Raw genomic sequence first — 7,518 nt, forward strand, 5'->3', positions numbered from 1 at the left:
CAAATAAATATATATAAATTTTCAAAAACAAGAAAAAACTATTCACACACATGATCAATGAAGGATAAAAATTTTTATTTTGTGAAATATGGGGGACCAAAAAATTCATTTTGTGAAATGCGAGAAATGAAAAAAATTATTTTATGAAATGTGAGAGACTATGGATTAAATTATGTAAAATATAATTTGAAAATTTTACTTATAAAAAATGATCACATGCAAGGCACATGATAGATTCCAACCGAAAACTAATCGAAACCTAGATAAGGACCAAATTTGATCAATGTGAATTTGTAAGAGACATAAATTATACTTTTAAAAGTGAGGGATAAAAAAGTTATTTTACAAAATGTGATGGACATTTTGAATAATTTTTTCTTTAAACAACATCACCAAAGTTTCTTGGAAAGGTGTGTGTATCCTCTAACTAAACTATACAACCCCAATGTACCACCAGACTTTATGAGTTGTGAGATGTTTCTTGAAGGATTAAATAGGAATCAAATTAAGCACTGGCCTTCCATGTTTCTCAAGATGGTAGTAGAAAATCTTGAAGTTGAACCTACTACACTTAGACAAGATCATCAAGAGGGAGTCATAAGAATGTTGTACTCCTCATTCATCACTAGGGATTACAAAGTGGTCCAAGTCGGTTTTGTTAATAGTAGGCTGATGGGATGTGGTTGGATATTGGGGAATCTATTTGGGAGGTAACGGATATTGTATATGGTAGATTATTTGGTAGATTATTGTCTGAGTTTGGTATATTATTATCCATCAACCATTGCACCTTGACAAGAATGGGAATACGATAAGAGGTAGGTTGGAAGACAAATGTGTTGCCTTGGTTGTGCAATGTAGTCGAAAAAGTCCAACATAGAGCTAACTTATTTTCCCATCCATTGAGCGGGGATACAAATCTGTTGTATGGTGTGGAGACTTTAGAAAATATTATTGAGTACATAGATGCTCATAAGATACTTGAGATTAAGCTGCAATTACCTTATAGGAATATGAAGTTGGTAGAGATTCTTGATGGGATATCAAGTATTCCGGACCATCATTACACTAATTTTGTGCGGGTATTTGAGAGATTGCATGCTTTTGATAATGTTAGAGTTGATTAAAGAGGAGCAAAATTAACAAGTTTGGGAGGTTGTTTTGTTGGACATGCAAGGGTATCCTGCTCCGAATGGCTTTGAGAAAGATGTGCGAAACCTGTTTAGATTGGGTTGATAGTGCGGAACCTATTCCAGTATATCCTCACATACATTGACAAACCTATTGCGGCTTTGGATCACTTATCTGCCCATATCTTGGTGTAACAATTCCAGCTGATTGCTTCCTTCCCCTAGTGTGTTTAGGCTTTTAGTATCTAACCATTCAATAATCAATAGAACTTGAAAATTATGGGTTTTAGTATCCTCTAACTCAAGGGGAAGGGACATGTGCAATTGATATGAACAGCGTTAACCTTTTTCTTCTTAATAATGTTAACCTAGATAATGTTATTTGTACTGATATAGATAACACCCCTTGATATATTTTGAAAGAAACATACTCAACAATTTTACCTTATAAAACCTTTTTTTTAAGAAAAGAAGAGCCTTCTAAAAAAGGGGAAAGTCACCAGCCAATTGTTTGGACTCAATGGGAAGGGACGTGTGCAATTTATATGAACAATCTTAGGTGGCGTTTGGTTCGCATGTTGGAATTGGATTCGAATTCGGATTTGGAATCATTCATCTTGGATTTGGAATAAATCAATTATTCCAATACATTTGTTTGGTTCAGTATCAGGAATGTATATCATTACTATAATTGATGTTTGGTTCATTGGCTTTTTGTAAATGGGATATAAGAAATTTTCACCAATTAAATATATTAGTATAAATGTATTAGTAAATTTAGTATAACTAATTAATAATTTCTATTAGTAAACATGTATAATTATTAGTATAATTGATAATATCAATTATATTACATAGAATACATTATATAACACACATATAACTAATAATATCATTATTATAAGTTTGTAACTAATTAAATTAAAATATATATAATTAAATATAATTATACAAATGTTATAATATAAATATATAATATATAAATATTAATTATACTAATATATTATATAATTATAACGTATATTTGTTCTTGGAATATTTGTAATTGTTTTTAAAAGACTAATATTGGTACTATTTAAATTGAAGTACTTGAGTGATACACGAGGGTGAGTGAAACACGTGAGGGAATGAGAGAGGTGTTTTCCGTTCACCTGTTTGTTGTTTTACAGGTTTAAACATGGTGAATGAAAATGAGCTTACCATTTCCCAACTTGCACTAAAAATGGATGCGATGTGGGCAGAAGTTCAAAGAAGGTTCGACCTTGAGTTCGAATCCATACATGAACAAATGGATCATTTGGATTCATCAAGGAATTCCTCTAAGAAATCTAGAGGGAAGCAACCTATGAATGAGTCTAGTGATTCAAATGCGGACACAGAGATTGATGAAATTATACCAAGGAAACCGAGGAGACACACCAAACTAGTTGGTGATGCAATCAAAAGAATTAAGATGAAAATTCCACCTTTTCAAGGCAAATTTGATCCGGATGCATACCTTGAGTAGGAGAGGCGAGTGGAATTGATTTTTGATTGCAATGACTACATGGATGAGCAAAAGTTGAGATTGACTATAGTAGAATTCAACGACTATGCTATAGTTTGGTGGGATCAAGTGGTTACAAGCCGAAGGAGGTGTGGTGAACCATCTATAACCACTTGGACTGAGCTTAAACGTCTCATGAAGAAGCGATTTGTACCAAGTCACTGCCATAGAGATTTTTAGGATGAGGAAGATATAAATTGTATATTAGTTTTTCTTTAAGTACCATGGATACCTATAGTTTTACAAAAAAATGTTCAAAATATTGTTTCAAAACAAATTTTTGCTAGATGGCAAGCAATTTTATCAGTATTTGATTTTGATATAGAATTCATTAAAGGAGAAAATAATTCTCTTCCTGATTTTTTAACAAGAGAGTTTTTACAGGGAAATTGAGCAAATTAGGGAATTGATCAAAGCAATTCGAAAAAGATACAATGATAGAAACAATACCAGAATAGGGAAAATTTCCACAGATTGAGTATCTGTAAGAATTACAATATTTTTATCATGGATAATAGCTTGCTTCAAGTTGTAAGATATTTATACAAATATGAACAGCGTTAACCTTTTTCTTCTTAATAATGTTAACCTAGATAATGTTATTTGTACTGATATAGATAACACCCCTTGATATATTTTGAAAGAAACATACTCAACAATTTTACCTTATAAAACCTTTGTTTTAAGAAAAGAAGAGCCTTCTAAAAAAGGGGAAAGTCACCAGCCAATTGTTTGGACTCAATGGGAAGGGACGTGTGCAATTTATATGAACAATCTTAGGTGGCGTTTGGTTCGCATGTTGGAATCGGATTCGAATTCGGATTCGGAATCACTCATCTTGGATTTGGAATAAATCAATTATTCCAATACATTTGTTTGGTTCAGTACCAGGAATGTATATCATTACTATAGTTGATGTTTGGTTCATTGGCTTTTTGTAAATGAGATATAAGAAATTTTCACCAATTAAATATATTAGTATAAATGTATTAGTAAATTTAGTATAACTAATTAATAATTTCTATTAGTAAACATGTATAATTATTAGTATAATTAATAATATCAATTATATTACATAAAATACATTATATAACACATATAACTAATAATATCATTATTATAAGTTTGTAACTAATTAAATTAAAAAATATATATAATTAAATATAATTAGACAAATATTATAATATAAATATAAAATATATAAATATTAATTATACTAATATATTATATAATTATAACGTATATTATATATTAAATATAATAATAATTATTATTAAATATTATTATATTTGAAATAAAAAATATAATTATAATTATATAATTTATTAATGTTATATACACCTATATATTATAATTATATGCACATATAATATACATTTATAAATATACATATGTAATATAAATATATTATCATATAATATTAATAAATTTATAATATGTATTATATAAATATAATTATATTTAACTAAATAATTATAATATATATTTATATAATATACTAATATTACAATAAAATATATAATTATAATATATATTATATAGAAATATAATTATATATAATCAATATAAATGTTAATTATACCAATATTATATAATTATAAAGTATATTATATATTAAATATAATTTTTATTATATATTATTATATTTATAATAAAAAATATAATTATAATTATATAATATATTATTATATACACCTATATATTATAATTATATGCACATATAATATACATTTATAAATATACATATAAAATATAAATATATTATTATATAATATTAATAAATTTATAATATATATTATATAAATATAATTAGCTTTAATTAAATAATTATAATACATATTTATATAATATATGATATATGTCTATATAATAATTAGAAATATATGATATAATTACACTAATATTATAATAAAATATATATAATTATAATTCAATATTATAATTATAATATATATTATATACATAATTATATATAAATGTATATAATTATATATTAATTTCTTTAATGGGTGGCGGGATGGGCCCCATTTCTTAATGGGAATTAGACTTGGGTTTTGGCCAAAACCCTTCAAGTTACTAAGGAATTGAGGAATTCTAAATTTTTAGATATAATTGCAAAATTCCGATTCCGATAATATTAATCCAATTAGCAATTATGGGGTTTATTCCAATTATTCATTCCGAAACCCTCTTACTAAACGCCACCTTAACCATTTTCTTCCTCATAAACTAGATAATGTTATTTGTTTTGAGGTGGACAACCCTTGATGTAATTTGACAATTTTACCTATAAAAAATGATCACATAAAAGGCACTTGGTGGATTCCGATAAAAAATTAGTCGAAACCTAAATAGGGATCAAATTTGACCAATATGAATTTGTAAGGGATATAAAATTATACTTTTAAAAGTGAGAAATGAAAAAGATTATTTTACAAAATGTGAGGGATATTTTGAATGATTTCCCTATTATTTTTGCTTGTCCTTGATAGTCGACATTATAGTTCGAATACAGCGGACAATTACCTACTTGTTAACTAAATCTACAAATTGATCTTCAATTGTAATCCCTGTTAAGTTAAATGGACAAAAAATTTAGAACTTCTGTGATAAACTGCATTGCAGAAAGAAATGTAATCTAATTTAGAGCAGAAAATGTGGATCAGAATTAGCTGATGTTGTTTCAGGAGTTCATGGAGTTAAAAAATAAATGCACTAAAGTAGCGCTTATGAGAAAGTCTTATATAATATTAGTAAAACCAGTGTTTTGAACACCAGAGGCAGATTTTACCAGTACATCAGTTGTAAGAAGATGGTCTTTTCCCGTTTTGTACTGCAAGAGATGGTACTAAGCATATAAAACCATGAATGGAGGTCTTACTGCAGGTAGTAATTCTGCAGAGGCAATATAGAAGTAGATGCAAGTAGTCCCACAGTTTGTATAACAGAGACAATTTTTTTTTTTTTTGTGTGTCTTTTCTCTGATTAGCAGCAAAGTAGTCGCTTCCAATTTGATAGCTCAAATCAACATTCTCAGAGGAATTGCTTATTAGTGGGGGAACCAATGTATTGGAGGGACATATTTTTAGTTACTCCAATGCACTACATATTAGAATAAACTTTCCTTATTTTCTGATTTCTTGATTTTCACCGAATTTTTCGCCGTCAGGTTTAGAGATCGTCTAGTCTAGCAGTGTAGTGAAAAGGGTGTGGGGAGAGATGGAAGGACAAAAAAAAATTTTTGTTACTTTTGGAGCGTTAATAACGAGCTATTGAAAGCACTCAATTTGTACATTTTTGTCGAACGAAAAATGCCTGCTAATTCGTAGAAGCACAAGGCGAGGATAATAGCAATAGTCAGAGAAAGGCTGTTGCAGAACAGGAACAGAGATATGGGACTATGAAGGTCAACACAGATGCAGTCACCGGAGACAATAGATTCGTACAAGGAGTGGTACGTAGCTGGAAACTCTAAGGGCGAACTAGTAGCAATATGCACTGATCCTGTGAGGCAAAAGATGGAGGCTCAACTATAGCTGAGTCCAGGGGCGGAGGGAAGGGGGGGGGGGGCCAGGGTTTGCCCCCCCTCCAATTGTTAAAAAAAAAAAAATTTAAGTAAAAAATTTTTTATTATATTGTTTTGCCCCCCCCCTCCAATTGTTATAAAAAATTTTCTAAGTAAAAAAAATTTTTCTTATATTGTTTTGCCCCCCCCAAAATATTGATAAAAAATTTCACTTTGCCCCCTCCTAAGGACCCAAATAATAATGTTTGAAAGCTATTTGGACTTTGTCCAAATAACATAGACTCGCCCCCCTAATTGCAATACCTAACTCCGCCACTAGCTGAGTCAATGATCATCAAGCTAGCACTGCTGAAAGCACAACAAGAACGGTGGAGAAATGTGGCTGTTCAATCAGCTTGCAAATCAAAATGTTAGTAGGAATGGCGGCAAGGATCTAGGAAATAATAGTAGTGTGCTACTGGAAGATGTTATTGCTCTTTCAAACACTCTCTCCGTCGTATTTCGAGATTTTAATTTTTAAAAATAGTGACTTAACGGTGATGTCAGTGAATTTATTTTCAAAATTGCCTTCGAGAATTAGAATTTTAAATTTGAATTTAGTATGAAGTATAGATAAAAAAAAGTAGGAATATTATTGAAAAAAGAGATAAAAAGTAATTTTAATTTTAATAAGATGACAAACATTTTGATAATTTCAAAATAAAAAATATGACAATTTTAATAACGGAACGGAGGTAAATGTTTCTTTTCCTTTATTAGAAGGGAAGGGAATCGGGTTAATCACGAAGTTTTAAAAAGGCCAAATTTTTGCACAAGCGTATTGGGCTTCCCAATAGTAGCCCATGTGTGCTACATTGTCTCAATACAAGCCATCTAACGCCACAGGCAGGCTCCGCAGGACACCAATATACAGGCTCAATGGCTAAAATATTCAAGGTTTGACCTGCTTTATTACTCTTTTCTGCCTTTAAGACTCGTTTTATTTTAAGTATGTCTTTTAACACTTAGATTCTCTAACAATATGCCTTCGATACCCTTTTTTTTTTTTTTTTTTGTAAGTATGTCTTTATTACAGGCTTTAGGTTCACTAATTATGGTCCAACATTTGAGATTATTGTTTTGAAACCTATAAGCTACAATTACAAAATCTTTCAACATTAATGTGTGCGGGTTGAAGTTTATTTGAAATATCTTTTTCTCTTTTTCATTATCGTGCTTTAAATGATCAAATGTATGTGATATTAAAAGATACTTTCAATACGCGTTTAAGAATAATAATTTTTTTAAAAAAATTATTATGTATCTAAATGGAGCCA

This window comes from Coffea arabica, chromosome 4c (genome assembly GCF_036785885.1).
Source record: "Coffea arabica cultivar ET-39 chromosome 4c, Coffea Arabica ET-39 HiFi, whole genome shotgun sequence".
Classification (NCBI taxonomy): Eukaryota; Viridiplantae; Streptophyta; class Magnoliopsida; order Gentianales; family Rubiaceae; genus Coffea; species Coffea arabica.